Source organism: Bos indicus, chromosome 9 (genome assembly GCF_029378745.1).
Source record: "Bos indicus isolate NIAB-ARS_2022 breed Sahiwal x Tharparkar chromosome 9, NIAB-ARS_B.indTharparkar_mat_pri_1.0, whole genome shotgun sequence".
Lineage (NCBI taxonomy): Eukaryota > Metazoa > Chordata > Mammalia > Artiodactyla > Bovidae > Bos > Bos indicus.
Window position 1 is genome coordinate 99,256,874 of NC_091768.1, and position 21,382 is coordinate 99,278,255.

The following is a 21,382-nucleotide window of genomic DNA, read 5'->3' on the forward strand; positions in this document are numbered from 1 at the left end:
CAGACTGCTCCTTTGATCAACTATAGGGAGAGGGGGGAAGCCAGCCGTGCATTAATTCCATCTGCTGTTTCTCATGGCATGCGTGGGGTCGGAAGAGGGGCCGAGGTCACAGTGATGCTGGAGCTGAGATGGTGACAGAGTAGAAATGGAGAATGGTGCCCGTGATGGAGACAAAGCTGTCATAATCAGTTAGCATTTCACTTTTGTAAAGATTTCGGAGGTGATGGATTCCTTAGATTTTAATGTACGTCTTCAAAGTAATTTTGTAAGCTATTTAAGCGATGCTCCCTTTTTACAACTCTACATAATTTGATTATACGAACCATCCTGCAGTCCTTGGATATGCAAATACAGCGTCAAAATGATTTTTCCCATATTTTGATAGAATTGGAGGTTCATTGCAGTGATAGGAAGTGACAAAGATTGCGACGGGGCGTGGGTAGCCTGCTCAGCTGGCACCCTGAGGCCATTCAGATTTTAAACAACCACTTCTTGAGAATCATCCATAAGGATAAACTTTGGAAAACCAAAGACAGGGCAATGATTAGGGTCTGGAGACAAACTGCTTTGGATCTAATCCTAGAGCCGCCCGGATGCTGAATTTGTGAATTAATCTCTCAGAGCCTCAGTTTTCCCACCTGTAACTTGGGAATAATAAGACGTAAGCTTGTAGAAATATTAGGAGGATTAGCAATTAGAATGAAAACATCTGGCAGAACTTGGCAAAGACACTCATGACCCAGCCACTGTCATTACTCTATTGTTACTACTATTACTATGACCAAGTGATGAAATCTGGGTTTGTTGGCAGAGTTATTTTTCAAGCAGCCATCAAGTGACGTGGTGGTGCTGAGGTGATGTCAGTGGCTAAGCTGCACAGTGATCTTAGGTGAGAGGATAATTGTCTTGCTTCTCGGAGGGCTCATCACCATCCTCGGCACTAGCCTAGACTGGCAGATCGCTCATTCACTCAGCACTTCTGTCCCTTCTGTGGATCAGATATTGCACTGTGTTGAGGTTTGAAGAATATAGATTTGGAGCCATAACCCTTGACCTCTAGGGGTTTACAGTCATCATGGAGTTTAAGAGGAGATAAACAAAATTATACTGCTAGGAAATCAGCACTCAATGTGGGTGCCAATCGCTAAGGCTCAGAAATCAGCAGAAGGATGTCTGGTCCTGCTCCTCTGGCAGGTGGAGGCCAGCGTTGCATGCTGCTGCCATGCAAAGAATCATGCTGCAACAAACTGTCACCCAGCCCCAAACACCCAGAGTGACCTGCCTAGACCCCCCTCCAGGTGCAGCGATAAAGAATCCATCTGCCAAGGCAGGGGACACAGGTTCCATCCCTGGCCTGGGAAGATTCCACATGCCACAAAGCAACTAAGCCTTTGAGGCACAATTCTGAGCCCGCACCCTAGAACCTGTGTGCCCAGCTACTAAAGCCCATGCACCTAGAGCCTGTGGTTTGCAAAAGGTGAAGCCACCACAAGGAGTAGCCAGGGCACCATAGCTAGAGAGCAGCTCCTGTTTGCTGCAACTAGAGAAAGTCTACAAGCGGGAATGAAGGCCCGGTGCAGTTCAGTTCAGTTCAGTTCAGTCACTCAGTAGTGTCCGACTCTTTGCAACCCTGTGGACTGCAGCATGCCAGCCTTCCCTGTCCATGACCAACTCCCCGAGTTTATTCAAACTCATGTCCATTGAGTTGGTGATGCCATCGCATCCAAAAATTAATTAATTAGTTAATTTTCAAAAAGAGTGCCCAGCTTGAGATGCCCTGAGCTCAGGGCCCCGCGTGAGCAAGCACTTGGGGGACAAGAGACACAGGGCGTCTGGGGAGGCCCAGGTGATTCGGTATAACCGCACCGTTGGGCCCCAGGAGGCCAGTCCCACATGCAGGCAGGGGTCCAATCAGCAAGGACCTCACCGCCAGCATGGGCTAGGGTCGACTCTGCCTCTGTGTGCCTCGAACTTCTCCAGAAGAGCCCCAGAATCAGAGGAAAGTCAACTCAGTCCACCATGTTGAAAGCAACAGCCCAAAAGAGCCAGAATTCTTGTATTATCCTGGAAAGTCAAGGAAGTTTGGCTTCTTTTCACAATGAACATAAAAGCGAATGACATGGTCTTTTCCCCTTGCAAGTTTAAAATCAGTGCTTCAGGACACACAGCACCGATGCGGAATCCAGGATGAGAAGCTTGAGAGGACAGGGCCGGCCCTGGAGAATTTTTGAACCAGTGGGTGGTGACCTGAGCAGACGTGGGGGCTTGGGTCCTTCCCTCATAGCGGGGCTGCCCTAGAATAGGGCTGATGACGCTCACCTGCCCGGAGGACCGATTCGTGAGCTGACGACATTGAGACCCAAGGTCATGGCTCGTCTGGAGCTGTCTGCCAGCAGCAGGGGTGTCAGAGGAGCAGGGTCCATTAGCGGAAAGAACACTGGGCTGAGCCGCTGGGAGCTCCTACAGACTGCCTCTGCCACTCATGAGCTGTGTGACCTAAAGGAAACCACTTGCCCTCTCTGGTCGCAGGTGAAGGGAGGAACGTGGGTGAGAGCGCTTGTGGGCTCCAGCGCTCACGTTCCCTGCCTCTTGGCTGCAGGGCACACCTTCCTGCCAGCCGCCCCACAATGGGCCACCTGGTGAGTCGGCCAAGACCTGCTGACCTTACTCGCCAAGCAGCACGGTGACGGGCTGGGGTAAGGCCCTGTGGAATCTAGCAGCAGTGGATTTAATTTTCCACTTTCATAACTTCATTCCTTTGAGTCTTGAGAACTCATGGGCCTTCAAGAGTCCCTTATTATTATACAAATCTCTGGGATCCCTTATCAGCTGACGTCTTAGGCCTCAGAGAACCTTTTGGCGAGTATTAACAGGAACAAAACTTAGGAGAATGAGAGGGAGAAGCCAGCTTATGTCACAAGAGTATAAATACTGTCCACGTTTTTTCCAAACGTTTCCTTCCCTGTTCATTTAGGTAAGGCTTTTTCTCTCTGGTGGGGAAGGGAATGGCACCCCACTCCAGTATTCGTGCCTGGAGATTCCCATGGACAGAGGAGCCTGGCGGGCCACAGTCCACAGGGGTTGCCAAGAGCCGAACATGACTGAACACAACACAGCTTTCTCCTTGGAGTCACAAAGCATTTCACAAACCAGAGGTGGATACTTTCTACCTGCCCGGCGGGCCACAGCTGGACCAGAGGCATGTGGGGAGGGAGAGGAGAGTCTTGGAACTTGGGACCTTTGTCCCCACGTCCAGGCAGGTGGTCATGGGCTTGGAAATGCCTTCCTTGTTATCTGCACATTCTCGAGTAAATCCTTAACTGCTCCAGTCCGTCTCCTCATCTGTAAACTCGGTGGAAAGAGATGGTCTCTGCAGCTCTGTCAACTCTACCCTCTTATGACCGTAGGCGGGGCACCCAGGGCTCCACAGGGAAAACTGGAAATGTAACCCTGCTGACAAAGAGCAGGCTGGGGAGGCAGGGCAGGGAAGTGAAACCGGGGGTGCTCTGTGGGCATCTCGGGGTTGAAGTCACTGCTTCTGCTCAGTAAACATTGATGAGGAGGAAGAATGGCCCCAAACTGAAAGTCTCCCTGTTGCCAGGAGGGAACCAGAGGTCATGGGTGGGAGAAGGCATGTTAGGGGTGAGGGAGCCAAAGCAAGGCTGGGGGTGTCGCTGGATCCTCAGGTGGCAGATCCCGTGTGGTCTGCGGCCAATGATGGATGGATTGTCCTAGGCTCGCAAGCGCGAGGGAAACGCGTTCTTCCCTTTTCTTCTCATGTCACAGCAGTTATTCTAAAAGTAAGGATGGCACAGTCACAGAGCCAGGCAGCGTCCAAGGTCCATCCAGGAGCTCGAGCAGGGCACCTTCCTGCCCCTTGCACGTGCATGTCCCCCCAGCATCACCTCCCAGCCCTCTTCTTCCCTCGGATCCGTCCCCTGGCCTGGTCTGTATCCCCCTCTAAAGCTACCCTGAGGGATGATCTGGGCTCCAGGTTCTCACTGGAAGGAAGCTGGAGGTGCCAGCCGGGGTGGGCAGGTCTGGGGGAGAGCAGGTCCGGGGAGGGGACACAGATGATACAGGCACAGCCCGGGGCAGACACGGCCTCCAGGGCTGGGCTCTGATTGAGCTGAGGGGCCGAGAAGCACTCCGGAGGCAGGAGGCGCACTGCAGAACTTCTGTCATTTTGAGCGTTGAAAGCCTGTATTCATTACATATAATATAGTCAAAAATTGGTCCAATTTCATGTTTTATTGATTGACATAGAGAAGGATGTGTCTGATCAACACAAGACTCAGGAACCATAAGAAAGATACTTTTTGAGAATTGTCTTTGCTGGGATATCCGACCTCATCTCAGCTCCATGGGCTGTTGACCTCACCAGCTCCTGAGGATAAGGACCACTGAAACCCCAGGGCACACCCAGCCGGGGGCACCGAGACCTCTCCCAGGGGTTGAGGGGGTCGGGGGGAGTCTGGCGCCAGAACTGCTCACGGAGCAGACTTCCCGAGGCCAGTCCTCAGACTGGGGCTGGCTGGCCCATCAGAGCCGCAAAGTTTAACCCCGTGTGCTGGGCGGGGGTGAGGTGCTGTGCTTCCCATCTTCAGAACAGGACATGGAGCCCCAAGGGGTGGGAAACTTGTCAAATCAGCCTAGGCAGAGCAAGATCCAAACTCAGGCTGCCCAGCTCTGGAACCACATTCTGAATCACTACAAGAGCTGCTCCCCCGGCATGGACCCGGGCTGAGGATACTCCAGGCTTTTTCGGAACATCCCTGAGGTCAGGGCTAATTTCATAGGAACACCGGGATGTCTTTCCATACTGTTCATGTTTGTGGGGTTCTCTCAGCAAGAGGGAATGCAGGGGGTTTGCCATTCCCTTCTCCAGTGGACCACCATTTTTCAGAACTCTCCACTGTGACCCGTCCGTCTTGGGTGACCCTGCACAACATGGCCTGTGGCTTCAATGAGCTATGCAAGCCCCTTTGCCACGACAAGGCTGTGATCCATGAAGGGGAAAGACATCACTTTGCTGACTAAGGTCCGTATAATCAAAGCTATGGTTTTCCAATACTCATGTATGGATGTGAGTGTTGGACCATGAAGAAGGCTGAGTGCCAGCAAATTTATGCTTTTGAACTGTGGTGCTGGAGAAGATTCTTGAGAGTCCTGTGGACTGCAAGAAGATCAAATCAGTCAATCCTAAAGGAAATGAATGCTGAATATGCATTAGAAGGACTGATTCTGAAGCTGAAGCTCCAATACTGGCCACCTGATGCGAAGAGACAACTCATTTGAAAAGACCCTGATGCTGGGAAAGACTGAAGGCAGGAGGAGAAGGGGACAACAGAGGATGAGATGGTTGGATGGCATCACCAACTCAATGGACATGAGTTTGAGCAAACTCTGGGGCATGGTGATGGATAGGGAAGCCTGGCGTGCTGCAGTCCATGGGGTCGCAAAGGGTCGGACACGAGTTGGTGATTGAACGACAACTAGCATGTCATGAGCTTCTTCCTTCTTACTCTCAGGAGCAGACAGCTGAGGCTTCCGGAGGCTGCCTGAGGCATGGCAGCATCTTCACTCTCACGGCCCAGATGCTTGTGCCCTTGTGTCTGAAAAGCGTCCGGGGTTTAATTTCTAACAAGGTCAATGTTGCTAGATACTGTAACCCACCTGTGTCTCTCTGGGATTCTCAACAATTTTTTTGAGTGTGAAGAGGTCTTGAGACAAAGAGATTTGAGATCTGCCGCTCCATACTGGACACCGCCAAGGCTTCTTTGCTCCTGCTCCCAGGCCCCACCCAACCCACCCAAGCCCTGCACACTTTGGCCAACTGCTGCCCACCTGTCCCAGACCCCAGCTTATGCTCACACTGTGGCTGGTTGCTCTCACACTTCACTGGAGGCAGATTCTCCTTGGGGAACCTGAAACTTGACAGTGGAGCAAGCCTGGATGTCACTGGAGCAGGAACAGCAATGACAAATGACAGAAAACTGCAGTTCAATGACACCACCCGCACTGGCCTCTGTGTGGGCAACTGGAGTGGGTTGTTGGGCTGCTGTGTTAATTCTCTGGCCTTCCCAGGTGGCTCAGGGGTAAAGAATCTGCCTGCCAATGCAGGAGACATGGAGTTGATCCCTGGGTTGGGAAGATCCCCTGGAGGAGGAAATGGCAACCCACTCCACTATTCTTGCCTGGAGAATTCCATGGACAGAAGACCCTGGCGAGCTACAGTCTATGAGGGCGCCAAGAGTCGGACACGACTGAGAGACTGAGCACGCACAAATGTTAATTCTCTGAGCTACCCCAGGAACTGTCAAATATCTGCTTCTCACTTAAGGTTGCTCGGAGAAAACCTGAAGCTTAACTAATAGGAAACATTGACTACACCTTTCCTGGATTCCCCAGTCCAGCTGCTTCTTATAATCTACTGGCTTACCTCTGGACCCCTGCAGATGGCAAATCACCCAGCTCCTGCCTGGAACAGCCGTGGGTCCTGCTCATCACAGACCCTCCCAGCCAGCCTCAGCATCACCTTCCTCGTCTCCCCCACGCCCCTTGAAGGAAGTGCCATGCCACTGGCTTCAGTGTTAAGATGAGACAAATGAGACTTGTGGTCTGACTGGCCTATCCATCCTTTGGAATGTCTTATTCTTTGGGCTCAAACCCCCTTCAAGAAGCTGGGGTGCCTTCCCCCCCTGAGAAGCCCAACTGACAAGCATAAAATCCTGCCCTGGAAATAAACTAGGCCCTAGGCCCTAGGTGGCAAGGGAAACTGTAATTAAAAGAAAATTAACAGGCACTAAGAATGATTGAACAGGGAAACCCCGGTGATGGAGTGGATCAAAATTCTCCTGCCAATCCAGGGGACACGGGTTCAATCCCTGGTCTGGGAAGATTCCACACTGTTTTTGTTCAGTCACTCAGTCATGTCCGGCTCTTTGCAACACCATGCACTGCAGCACACCAGGCTTCCTGTCCTTCACTGTCTCCTAGAGCTTGCTCAAACTCATGTCCATTGAGTTGGTGATGCCACCCAACCATCTCATCCTCTGTCCTACCTTCTTCTCCCACCCTCAATCTTTCTCAGCATCAGCGTCCTTTCCAATGAATTAGCTCTTCACATCAGGTGGCCAAAGTATTGGAGCTTCAGCTTCAGCATCAGTCCTTCCAATGAATATTCAGTATTGATGTCCTTGGATGGACTGGATGGATGTCTTTGCAGTCCAAGGGACACTCAAGAGTCTTCTCCAACACTACAGTTCAAAAGCATCAATTCTTTGATTCTAGGAGGTGCCCCCAAGTGCTCCTGGAAGCCCTGACTGGTCCTTCCAGTGAACACCCAGGATTAAGGATAAATTATTATGTATTAACCCAGTGGGAGGACATGCGGGAAGAAAGGCAGACAGCCGCATGCAGTCTTCTGTGCGTGCCAGGGGTCTGGACGAGGAGACGCACCTTGTTGCAAGGGCTGCGCCTTCTGCAGAGGAGCAGGCATCGCGGGCCAGTCCTTCTTGGGCTACTTTGTCAGGTCCAACAAACCCGTGGACCCCTTCTCTGAGAAGCCCTCACTCCCCCTCGGGGTCCCCAGCAGCCAGGCTTACACCGCGTGATTCTGCCCATTGGTCCCAGCCACGGGTCTCTCCCACTCAACTTCTCTCCCTGGAATTTGAAACCGTCACTAGTGGTGCCAACTTTCTGCTGCTTACAAGGACTGAAGAGAGGCAAGTCAAGAAGCTGGAATGGATGCTATTCAGTTGGGGGGTCACCGCTGGCTGACCTGGGGCAGGGAGAGCTGGTTTATAGGCAGAGAAATGAAGAGAACTGGAAACTGTAAGTGATCAAGTGACTGCCTGGGATCTGAAGGTTTATCAGCATTTGCTCTTGGTCTTTGCAAGACCTAGCTATTCTTCTGGCCCATGATGTTGTTGTCCAGTTGCTAAGTTGTGTCCGACTCTTTGCGACCCCATGGACTGCAGCATGCCAGGCTTCCCTGTCCTTCACAATCTCCTGGAGTTTGCTCAAACTCATGTCCATTGAGTCATGATGCTATCCAATCATTTCATTCTCCATCTCTGTCTTCTCCTCCTGCCCTCAATTTTTCCCAGCATCAGGGTCTTTCTGACCCTCCCTTGGGCACTGTTTATCTAAAGAAGAAACTCCTCCTTATTTTATGCTGAAACACACGTGGGTCAAGATCTGTCCACCAATAAAACACATTTACTAGTCCCAGTGATAGAGGAGAGATGTGGACCTCACTGGAAAAGAAAAAGTGAAAGTCGCTCAGTCGTGTCCAACTCTTTGCAATCCCAGGGACTAACTATACAGTCCATGGAATTCTGCAGGCCAGAATACTGGAGTGGGTAGCCTTTCCCTTCTTCAGGGGATCTTCCCAACCCAGGGATCAAACCCAGGACTCCCGCATTGGAGGCAGATTCATTACCAGCTGAGCCACCAGGGAAGCCCACTGGCAATTCCCAAATGTTGGAAACAGCAGAGCAACCCAAGAGCAACTCCTACCATTACCGACTCGACAGACATGAGTTTGAGTAAGCTCTGGGAGTTGGTGATGGACAGGGAGGCCTGGCATGCTGCAGTCCATAGGATTGCAAAGAGTCAGACACGACTGAGTGACTGAACTGAACTGAATTTACCCTTAAGGGAACAACCTTGACTTACTTGGCTCCATCCACTCCTGTGTGCTTCCGGCAGCCCCAGCTGGGTGGAGCATCTTTTAGGAAGAGCCAGCATACCCTTGTAGATCTTCCCTTGTAGTTTAGTGGGTAAAGAGTCTGCCTGCAGTGTAGGAGACCCGGGTTCGATCCCTGAGTTGGGAAGATCCCCTGGAGAAGGACATGGCAACCCACTCCAGTATTCTTGCCTGGAGAATCCCATGGACAGAGGAGCCTGGTGGGCTACAGTCCATGTCGTCACAGAGAGTTGGACACGACTGACTAGACCACCACCAGCACACCCTGCCTCAGCTCCACCCCACCTCCTGCCCTGCCTCGGTCCCATCAGATGCAGGGCCCAGTGGGGACAATGCAGGGGGCCCTGAGCCTACCACACTCTCCCCTCGTGGAGGTGCGGGCAGGAGCAGTCCCTCTAGGGTGAGTCCTAGGTGTCCATGCCTGGACATTCACCTTCATGTTTCTGCCATATGCCACCAAGGAGGTCAGGAATTGGCGGGGTGCCATGGGGGACCATCCGTGAGGCTTGGGGACCCTTAAGAGAAACCACATCCGGTTTGCATGTGTGTGAACGTGTGCAGCTGAACACGCAGCCTGAACATTGAATTCGATTCCCAAGGAAGCGAGAGAAGCTAAGGCAGCGCACGGGAAAGCGGGAAAGCCTGTGCCCGTGGCCACTCAGGTGGGCCTCTGCCTTCCTCTCTGCTGCCCTGGCTGGCTTTATGGTCGGCTGCCCCCGGAAAATGGAATCTGAAACTGCCTCCCAAGCAAAGGGTGCTGCACCCTGCTAGGTTTGAAAATGAATAATGATGAACCCCAGGGCTTAGTCCTGGTTGGATAAGGATAAATACAATTTAAAATTGGAAATTCGTTTTAAATGGGCTGTTAATTGCTGTTGAGCTTTAAATATTTGAGTTTATTAATTTCTCCCTCACCCCCTGAATTATATTTCAGCAACATTCCCCTGTTATTAGGCTATTAAATCAGACATATCAAAAAGGAAGCATTTATTTATATCTTCAGAGACATGTACATCTAATTAAGATAGTGTTACTGTGCATATTTTATATTAGGCAAATGCCGCCTGTGCTTTGTCTCATCAGCTCTGAAGGGCCTTAATAAGTGTTTGGAAGATTTGGCTTGAGCCGGAGGAAGAAGACGCCCTATGTCTGTCTGAGCAGTGAATTCTTAAGAACCTTCACCCTGAAAGAACAAAGAACGAGCTGTTCCTAGACACTGTAATCCCCCTTTTAAAGAATCCAAAATGGATAAACTAGGAGTCTGGAATTAACGGATAAATGTGTGTGTGTGTTAGTCGCTCAGTCGTGTTTGACCTTTTGTGACCTCATGGACTGTAGCCTGCCAGGCTCCTCTGCCCATGGAATTCTCCAGGCAAGAATACTGAAGTGGCCTGTCATTTCCTTCTCCAGGGTACCTTCTTGACCCAAGGATCAAAGCCGAGTTTCCTGCATCGCAGGTGGATTCTTTACCATCTGAGCCAGCAGAGAAGCCCTAACGTATATATATATACTACTGTATATAAAATAGGTGAACAAAAGGACCTACTGTATAGCATAGGGAGCTATATCTAATGTCTTATAATAACATATAGTTGAAAAGAATCTGAAAACTAATATATATATATATAATACACACACACATGGGCTTCCCTTGTGGCTCAGCTGGTAAATAATCCACCTGCAATGTGGGAGACCTGGGTTCGATCCCTGGGTTGGGAAGATCCCCTGGAGAAGAGAAAGGCTACCCACTCTAGTATTCTGGCCTGGAGAATTCCATGGACTGTATAGTCCATGGGGTCCAAAGAGTCGGACACGACCGACCAACTTGCACTTACCTTCACACCCCCACACACATATATGTATAACTGAATCACTTGGCTATACACCTGAAGCTAACACAATGCTGTAAATTAACTATATTAATTTTTAAATGGCTATTGGGGAAAAAAGAGACTCAAAAATAGCAACCTCTAGAAATAAGAGGTTGGAAAATCAGCTGTAATGCCAGAATGAATGTGATGAAACCAGCCAACATCTGGAGAGCACCTAGTGCGTGCCACAAGCTCTTAATGAAATGAATCCTCATCACCTCATGAAATAGTTTTATCCCCATTTTACATATGAGCAAGACAGAAGCTTAGAGACGAAGCTTCCCAGGTGGTGCTAGTGGTAAGGAACCCACCCAGCCAATGCAGGAGATTCGGGTTTGATCCCTGGGTTGGGATGTTCCCCTGGAGGAGGAAATGGCAGCCCACTCCAGTATTCTTGCTTAGAGTATCCCATGGACAGAGGAGCCAGACGGGTTACAGTCCGTGGGGTGGCAAAGGGTCAGACGTGACTGAAGCGACTCAGTACGCAATTTGTCCAAGAGGCAGAGCCAGGACTAAAACTAAAACCTGACTGGAGCCGGTGCATGCCTTTTTGACTTCACCTCTCTTTGTTGCCAAGAAGAGTTAGTCCATTCTAGAACATTCTCAACCAAGGTGATATTACCCCTTCCCCCTACAAGGTGATGAAAATTGGTTCTTGGGAAGCAAGAAATTACACTGGTTTTACATAAAAGCACAGATATGCATAGAGCACGTGGTCAGGTAAACAGTGCATCTGTGGTACTAAAATTTCATAACGGTGTGTCCAACTCTTTGCAACACCATCAACTTAGCCCACCAGGCTCCTCCATCCATGGGATTTTCCAGGCAAGAATACTGGAGTGGGTTGCCACATCTTTCTCCCTGGGATCTTCCCGACCCAGGGATTGAACAAGGGGCTCCGGTGTCTCCTGCACTGGTAAGCGAGTTCTCTACCGCTAGCACCATCTGGGAAGCCCTTCAGCTACACTGGCCACATTTCGAGGGCTCAGGAGCCACAGGTGGTCGCCACCAGGACAATACAGATAAAGAATATTTCTACCCAACAGAAAGTTCTATGCCACAGAGCTGTCCTAGAGGCAGGAAACAGGTACTCTTCCTGTAACAAATTTTCATTGAGAACCAGCTTCGTGTAGACCCTCTTATAAGCACGAGAGACGATCAACCCCAAGGCCCCGTGCCCAAAGGAGTGCTGCTATTACTCTTCCTACAGGTTTCTGTGGCTTCCTCAGTTCTGGGCCCTGAGATGGGTGTCCATTCAACACCACACGGCCTTTGAACCACGCTGAGAGCGCTGGGGTGTCCATGGCGATGGTGGCCCCACAGCCCTGCAAGCCAGGGTGGCCGGCGGCCAAGGGACCGTTGGCCTCCCCTGCATTGGGTGCTGTGGTGTTGTTACCTCTCCATCACTCAGAATCTCTCCCCCAGGCGACAAGCCTGGGAGGGGAGTGGCTTTTCCCTCATCGTGGTTATTTTGTCCACAGAGTGCCAGTTATCATCTAAAAGAAGGCATGTGTCAGAGTGACTCCTCTTACAGCCACTGGATAGAAAAGAATCCTGTGCTTTCGAGAATGTTTTGTGACACACTCAAATTTTAATAGAAAGGTAATTAACATCATGAGAAATCGCACATGGAAATCCCTGGACACAAAGAAAGGGCTATAACCCTCAGCCAGGTTTGAACTTCCCTGCCAGAAAATGAAATGTTTTACACAAGTGATCAATTTCACTCCATGGGCAGTGAGGTTGTGAATAAAGAAGTCTTTTTTTTTTTTTTTTTTAATAAAAAGGGCTTTTTCTTGTTTTCTTGTCCTCCAGAGTCCAGAACTTTGTTATATTCCCATCAGGAAACCCCGAGAATGAAAGTTACAGTCGACTCGGGATTATTCATGGGTCACCTGGATCTGTTCCATTTCCTGCCGCCAAGTGGGTCTCCGTCCAATTACTCAGTTCAGGCGGCGAGGGAGGTGGGCTCCCCCCTCCTTCCTTCCCCTCTGGCAGTGAGAGGAAAGGAGGGAGAAACAGCAGAGAGAGAGAGAGAGAGAGAGAGAGAGAGAGAAGGGAAGGCATCAGCATTTCAAAGCAGAATAACAGACCAGGAATAATTCAATCACCAAACGACCGGAATTGCTAATGCCTGCGAACCTCTGGATGGCTCTATTGTTGGTTTTTTTGTTTTGTTTTGTTTGGTCAGAAATGTTTCTGAAAAAATTAAGCAATTTTATTTTTTCTAAACTTTTAATTTATGATGTTATTTTATTTGCGATAGCTCCAGGTGAACTGCAAAGGGACCCTGCCATCCATATCCTTGTATCCAAACTCCCCTCCCATCCAGGCTGTCACATAACATTGAGCAGAGTTCCCTGTGCTGTACAATAGGTCCTTGTTGCTTACCTATTTTAAATATAGTAGTATGTACATGACCTTCCCAAACTCCCTAACTGTCCCATGGCCCCAAGGAACTAAGCAATTTAATGTCTAAGTAACAGGGACCAGCATAGATTTGCCTTTGCATGAGAAGGGTATGTAGTTATAACTCAGTGCAACGTAGAAGCAATTAGGTTATTCTTGGGGGTTGAGAAGCTTTCTTTTTTTAAGGCCTGCGGTTGTTTTTTAGGATGTGATTGAATGTGTAACAGAAAGCCTGGCCCTGCTGCTTGGACTCTGATTTACACCGTCATAATGTGCTTCTACTTCCTTTAGGATCGTGGGGCAGTTGGGCATGTATGGAAACGTCGCACGGGAAGCGGAGGGAAGCAGAGGAAGCGTATGGATGGTGAGATAAAGCGTGGAAACTGTCACAAAGCAGCATCTCCCCTCCCCTCTGCACGGGCATGGAGGGCATGAGTGAGCGGGCAATCGCAGCCTCATCCATAAGGCACAGTGTGGGCTTCCTTGCTGCCGGCTCGCCTCTGCACAAAGGCACTCTGGAGGGGACTTCACGACGATGGGGGCTGATTCCTATTTGGATAAAGGTAACAGCTGGTGCAGTGGGAAAGAACCTGCCTGCCGAAGCAGGAGACGCGGGTTCGATCCCTGGGTCGAGAAGATCCCCTGGAGGAGGAAACGCAACCCATTCCGGGTATGCTTGCCTGGAGAATCCCCAAGGACAGAGGGGCCTGGTGGGCTACGGTTCACGGGGTCGCAGAGAGTAGGACATGACTTAATGACTAAACAACAACATGAATAAACCTGAAATTGACTCTGCGTGTGTCACGGCTCGTTTGGGATTAGAAAAACAATGGGAGAGGGGAATTTCCGGCTCACCTGTGAAGAGCTGCACATCAGAGGCCAGAATTAACTTGGGGGTCCCTGGGGACACATGGAGCCCCCACCCCCCCCACCCCCAGTAACTGAGCAAGCAGACCCTGACTTACCACATCTGGGGGGCCCATTGCCTCCCTCCCTCCCTCTCCTCCTGGTGGCTCTGTGGCTCTGCACTGCTCATTCTGGCTCCATTAATGCAGCCCTGGATTTCTAACACCTACTTTAATTTATGGCATGGTTTGGACACACTTGCCGGCCGTGACCTTGGCCCTCACCCTGGAATATTATTTTCAGCGCTGCCCTCTGGCTCTCCCACTGCGACCATGGGCAGGAGGTGCTCCATCTAGTCTCGGCTGAGAAGGACAAAGGCCCACGCAGAGCAGCGCACTTCCCACCCCCAGTTCCTGCGCGGGCGAGGGGCCCAGTGGGATGGAGCAGAGGGATGAAGTCGGCCACGCTGAAATCCTACTTTGAGGATGATAACGCCAAAAAAATGCTTTTTTTTTTTTGTTGTTGTTCAGGTTGCACTTCTGTGAACCTGACACTCACTCAAGTCTCATCTTTGCGGAGACAAAACCTGCACACGCAGTGACTTGAGAAGATGCATAAAGCTCTGCCTGAGAAGTGCCTACAGATAAACTCAAGTCACACTTCAGCCAAAATAGGGCCACACGCCTAAAGAGAGGGGATTCCCAGGGGGTAAAGTCTCCGCCTGCCAATGCGGGAGATGTAAGCGATGTGGGTTCAACTCCCCGGGGTTGGGAAGATCCCCTGGAGGAGGAAATGGCAACCTGCTCCAGTATCCTTGCCTGGAGAATCCCATGGACTGACGAGCCTGGTGGGCTACAGTCATTGGGGTTGCAAAGAGTCGGACACGACGAGGCATGCATGCCATCAACATCATCCTGATGCCTAAAGAGAGAGGGTCAAGGGAACAGCGGTCCACCCTGGAGCGTGACGTTTGCTCCAATCTTCAAGGACATGGTGGACACAGCCCAGGACAGGCAGTGGGTAATAAACAGACGTCCCGCCCAGGTGGACAGTACCCACGGCACCAACACAGAGAAGCTGGGTCCAGCTGACACACCAAGTAACTGAATATGGAATGGAAGTTCCCCATCACGGGGCCAGAAATAAACCCCATGCAACGGGCGACTGCCAGTCAGAACAGTTCCCACGGCAGACAAGAGTCACCAGAGAAAACCCGCTCAGGAACGGACAAGCTCTACCAATAGACCCAAAAGGAACAGGAGGATCATTTAAACCAGCGTGATGTTAAAGAACCTATCTTTGTGTGGTTTTATCCTGCTGCTGTTTTCTCAGGTGATTCTCAAAAACACAGTTGACTACATATGCGTTGTAAATAATGTATCTGTAATTTACATTTTTCTAATTGAAAAAATTTCAGTCATAGCCCCAAGTAAATCATATGCATGATTTAACAGCAGATGAATAAAACTTTGTGGGGAAACAAAACAAAACAAAACTCTGAAATAGTGCCGTTTCCTAACAAAATGCTGTCCGGTTTTGATCCTTGGTCCTGTAGTACTTTCGTTAAGACTGTAAACTGGAATGGTTTAGGTTACAGGCGCCAGAATAACTTGGTTTACCTTTTATTGCTGAGCACTTTCAACTCGGAGGCGCCTTTCAACCTGTTCTGGACTGTGTTCCCCATGTCGGCCACATGTGGGTTTGACCACGAGCTTCCCCCTTAGCCTAGGGTCCCGCTCGCCAGGGAGTGAAGCAGGAAGAACAATGACCCCCTTTGCTTCGGTGTGAGCATGTATCGCTCTGACTGCCTTTGACCCCTCCTCATTTCTGGGGACCCCCCCTCTCTTCTTGGGGGAGACTGCTTCTCTCTCACTGCAGCCTGCTGCTTCCAGCGGAGACTGGATGACAGAGGGCGCGCCCGCACCCGGGGCCCCTCACCCCACCTGAGTCCAGGGGAGGCTTTCCCTGGGACTTTCCAACTGGCGTCAGGCTGGGGGCGAGGAGGTGGGCAATTTTAGTCAAGTGGCTTTTTTATCTTCTTCTTTTCTTCTCGGAGCAAAATTGTGAGATAGAGGATGCAGGAGTTGCCGGTAGCAGTGTGTCCAACCGCATGCAGGAAGTCTGTCTGAGGAAAGAAAGACAGTATTCAGTGAGAAAAGAAGAGAGGAAGTCTTGTTAGCATTCTGATTCTGGCTCCAGGGGTCTGTGAGGCTCGACTGCTTCTTTTCATCTGGGATTTCCCCGATGGCTCAGCAAGTAAAAAAAAAAACCCAAAAAACCCACCTTCAATGCAGGAGACACTGGAGACGCGTGTTCAATCCCTGGGCACGAAGATGCCCTGGAGGAGGAAATGGCAACCCACTTGTGTATTCTTGCCTAGATAATTCCATTGAGACTGTCAGTAAAATTTTTTTATCCTTAAACTATTTCCAGTTGAGTTTATGTTTCTTAAAAAACCAAAGGAGTCATAACTAACCTATCTGTCTGCAGTGTTACACAGCACACATTTGTTATAATTCACTCTCATATCTGAAGGAACAAGACTCAGTGACGTTATCCCAAATCTTACACTGAGGTGTTGGTGTAATTATGTCATTCCCCAGTATATGTTATTAGGAGCCTATATATGTAATTAATAAAGTTTCACGCATACCATCTCCTTTGATTTCTATAACAAGCCCTTGAAATAGGTTGGACTTGGACAAGCATTAGTATGTTAGTCGCTCAGTCGTGTCTGACTCTTTGTGATCCCCATGGACTGTAGCCCACCAGGCTCCTCTGTCCATGGGATTCTCCAGGCAAGAATATTGGAGTGGGTAGCCATTCCCCTCTCCAGAGGACCTTCCTGATCCAGGGATCGAAGCCGGGTCTCCTGCATTGCAGGCAGATTCTTTACCCCTGAGCCACCTGGGAAGCCCAGGTTACACAAGCCTTGTTAGCCTTAATTTTAGGTGAGAAAACTGAGATTCAGAGACAACAGGCAATTTCTCTCCTGTCGGACAATCAGCAAGTGATGGGACAGGGCTTGGACCCGTGCCTTCTGATCTAACATCCAGTGGTCTCTCCAAGCACACCTCACTGCACGTCCACACATTCATCGAGACACACATAGATGTGAATGCACACCGAGGTTCCAGTCAATCAAAAATGAAAACTGACTTCAGCCAAATAACTGTTCTAAGAATATTTTTTAAAATATTAAAAAATATCTTAATATTTTAAAATATTGCTGTTTATAATTATTTGTACTTTTATTTTCTGCCAAAACATTAGTTTAGAAACCATCTAACTTCTGCAGATCTAACTGTGATAAAATATTTTCCATTATCTTGAGAATTGATAGCATATAAACAGCTTCTACTGTGTCTCTTTCGGTTTTGATACCTAATGAAATGTGAAAAAGCAAGATGACACATAAGAGAAAAGCAAAAGATAACTAATTCAGGGATTAACTTTAGAAAAGTTCCAAAATTAGATCATGTAATTAGTTCACAGTTTAGAAGACTTTGGTGGAATTAGATTTATGCAAACAAATTCAATTCACATAGTTTAGGAAGACTGAATGATTTTGTAGGTGAATTCTGCTTAAAGTTGAGGATTACATAAGTCTTATTCCTCATATTCTCTACATATCAACTGGTTTAACAATCAAGAAGACCCAAGAACAGACATTAAGTTATTCACTGGAAAACCTGGTGGTGGACATGAAAATGGTAGAAGACAGGCCGTAACGAGGCCAAATCACAGCCACTCCTAAAGACGTAAACAATCCTGGAAGGCAAAGAAGCCAAGGTAGGGAACCTCCAAACTTGATTGCTTTGGTTTTCACATCTTTGTGCGTCACCGTACAGGGGTGAGACAAGTAAAAGGCTCGAGGGCATCACTGGTTTTTAAGTTCTATTTTTTTCTATTGTTTCAGGAAATCTAACACAAAAAATAGTCAGCGGTAGGATCGCTGTCCTTGCAGGGGTCAGGGAAGGGAACACGGAAGCCCAGGGCGCCGTCAGCCCCTGTACGTGACAAACACTATGGGCCTGTCTCACCTGGAGCGTTTACTACTCAATATGGCGCTGGTGGTCAACACCCGCCTGCCAGTGCAGGCACTGTAAGAGGCGGGGGTGTGATCCCCAGGTCAGGAAGATCCCCTGGAGGAGGGCATGGCCACCCACTCCAGTATTCTTGCCTGCAGTATCTCATGGACAGAGGGGCCTGGGGGGCTAGGGTCCATAGGGTCACAAAGAGTCGGACACAACTGAAGTGACTTAGCACACAGCACATTAGCTGCATTTAACCATATGTTCAAATCTGGAATATGGTAATTTGATCATAACTTCAGACATTAATCCACCAAAATTCCTCCTTAGGTTATGAACATTCAGATCTAAGATGCAACTATGTAGATGACTAAGCAGTATAAACAAACCACCCAACGGAGTAAGTCAACTCATCAAATGTTAAAAAGAAAATGTTTACTTTTTTTTTTTAACCGAATTGACTGGTTGTCTGTCTATATGACAAAATAAAATGATTATTTCACTGTGCAAATATTTTTTGGACGGTTTCCCCCCGTTTACGCAACCAGCTATTTTCAGACGAGTTGGTACATGTACACACTGTCAGAGTGTGGAGGAAGAGACAGGTCAGGGAAGTTTTGAATTTGGCATTTAGCCAGAACACTTTGAATTCAGTCTGGATTCAGGCTCAGCTGTGAAGCGTGTGCCTCCGTGTAGGGCAGTAACAGTTTTAGGTTGAAAAAAACATCGTGATATGTAGCAGCTGACACTCCCAGCGCTTCCATGAAAACAGTGGGCCGGGCTGCCAGTTCACATCATGTGTGCAAACTGTGTGTAAACATTCTGAGACAGGCTGTGTTTTTAAACTTTGAGTCGGGTGAAGGTTTCGAGGATCAAATATTTGTGAAACAAAAACCACAAACCTGGTGAAATGTGAGACTGGATGCAAGACTATCGCTTCTAATATTTCAGTTCTGAGTTAAGACTTCATAGAGATGTTTTCATTTATTCCTGCTGTTTTAATACAGATTCAGATCAGTTCTGGTTTGAGAAAAGATGATGTTCTGCAATGCTTGTCTATTTGCATGAAACTCCGTGGTAATGAAGCTCAACTGGAGAGAAACAGACGTTTGATGAAGGAGGCGGGCTCCAGGGTTTTGCGTGGATGAAATGCCAAGAGCTGCCTGTATTTAATGTGTTATTTAGTTGTGTTTTTAAAAAAAAATAAAAAATTATAAACTGTTTTCCAAACATATACGCATATATATTTGAATTAATCAAAAACTTCAAATTTTGCCTATATTTCTCCACACATGACCACTTTCTCTGACCTTTTGCGTGCTTTGCTCTGATGCCAGGAGAGGTTTTGTCTCAGGATGATTTGCACACAGGTTTTCCACCCATCCTTGGACCCGAGCATTTCTGTGACCCTGGAGTAGTTTCCATGACGTTCTTGGAAGGGATCCTTAATTGATAGACACCAAAGAAGCTACCTAACCAGGGACAAACTATTTTTCTTATCAGATTTTTTTGCTGATTTCTTATTCCATAATTAATAAATATTTTCTAATTATAGAAATATAGCTCGGCAAGAATAAAATAACAACAAAATAAAAATTCTTTCTTCTAAATCAGCGGTCCTCAACCTTTTTGTCCTCAGGGACTGGTTTTGTGGAAGACAATTTTTCCATGCACTGGAGCAGGAAGGATGGTTCTGAGATGATTCAAGTGCATCACATCTATTATGCATTTTATTTATTTTATTATTACATCAGCTCCATCTCAGATCATCAAGCATTAGATCCCAGAGGTTGGGGACCCCTGTTCTAAATCTTCCACGTTAGAGATAATATTGCTGTATCTTTGCGCATGTATGATTATTTACACAAAATAAATTCCCAGAAATTATGGCCCAAAGGCAAGCAAAATTCCATATCTGGTCTCATCACTTCATGGGAAATAGATGGGGAAACAGTGGAAATAGTGTCAGACTTTATTTTTTTGGGCTCCAAAATCACTGCAGATGGTGACTGCAGCCATGAAATTAAAAGACGCTTACTCCTTGGAAGGAAAGTTATGACCAACCTAGATAGCATATTCAAAAGCAGAGACATTACTTTGCCAACAAAGGTCTGTCTAGTCAAGGCTATGGTTTTTCCAGTAGTCATGTATGGATGCGAGAGCTGGACTGTGAAGAAAGCTGAGTGCTGAAGAATTGATGAATTTGAACTGTGGTGTTGGAGAAGACTCTTGAGAGTCCCTTGGACTGCAAGGAGATCCAACCAGTCCATTCTGAAGGAGATCAGCCCTGGGATTTCTTTGGAAGGATGATGCTAAAGCTGAAACTCCAGTACTTTGGCCACCTCATGAGAAGAGTTGACTCATTGGAAAAGACTCTGATGCTGGGAGGGATTGGGGGCAGGAGGAGAAGGGGACGACAGAGGATGAGATGACTGGATGGTATCACTGACTCGATGGACGTGAGTCTGAGTGAACTCCGGGAGTTGGTGATGGACAGGGAGGCCTGGCGTGCTGGGATTCATGGGGTCGCAAAGAGTCGGACACGACTGAACTGAACTAATTATCTATTATTATTGAAAGACATAATAGAAATCTTCTATCAATTAATAGTATTATCGTTAGCATTTGAGAAAGCCTTTTTCCTTGCTTTGTTAACAGTGGCTTATATCATTAAGACGTATTTTTCAATTTTATGGGCAAAAAATACTTTTCCTTTTCTTGGACACTCTTCCATACTGTACAGGGTTTGTCTTTTAAAGGTTATAACCAACCGGCTATAAAAAAAAAAAGCAAGAGAGTTCCAGAAAACCATCTACTTCCGCTCGTCCTCTATGCTGTTAGATGTTTCCTTTACGTGTTAGTCTCTCTGCCACCACCAGATACAAAAAAAAATGTATTTCATTTCACATGAAACCCTGTTTTAGAACATTCTAGTATATTCTTGTGCATTCTTCTACAGGACACTGTTGCAAGGGCCTGAATTTCCTCCCTTAGTGTATTCTGTGTTTTAAAATACAGCTTTTTTTCCCCTCTGCACTGATGTGAATCCAATACAATAATTTCAGTCAGGTCTTACTTAACAACTGATGGCATTCTCCCAGGATACATATATGTTTTTTAAAGGCTATAACCAATAGGCTATTAAAAAAAAAGAAGAAGACGAAAGAAAGAGATTTCCAGAAAACCATCTACTTCTGCTTTATTGACTATGCCAAAGCCTTTGACTGTGTGGATCACAACAAACTGTGGAAAATTCTTCGAGAGATGGGAATACCAGACCACCTGACCTGCATCCTGAGAAATCTGTATGCAGGTCAAGAAGCAACAGTTAGAACTGGACATGGAACAATAGACTGGTTCCAAATCGGGAAAGGAGTACATCAAGGCTGTATATTGTCACCCTCCTTATTTAACTTATACGCAAGGTACATCATGAGAAATGCTGGGCTGGATGAAGCACAAGCTGGAATCAAGATTGCCAGGAGAAATATCAATAACCTCAGATACGC

At 48.0% G+C, this 21,382-nt stretch overlaps 1 long non-coding RNA gene across 1 annotated transcript; it reads right to left on the reverse strand.

Moving 5' to 3' along the window:
* Positions 1 to 9,685: 9,685 nt before the first annotated feature.
* Positions 9,686 to 16,110, reverse strand: LOC139184985 (uncharacterized). The gene is made up of 2 exons (XR_011568564.1): positions 13,959 to 16,110; positions 9,686 to 12,575 (listed from the first exon to the last, which is right to left on the reverse strand). It is a non-coding gene; the product is annotated as an uncharacterized lncRNA (long non-coding RNA).
* Positions 16,111 to 21,382: the final 5,272 nt, after the last annotated feature.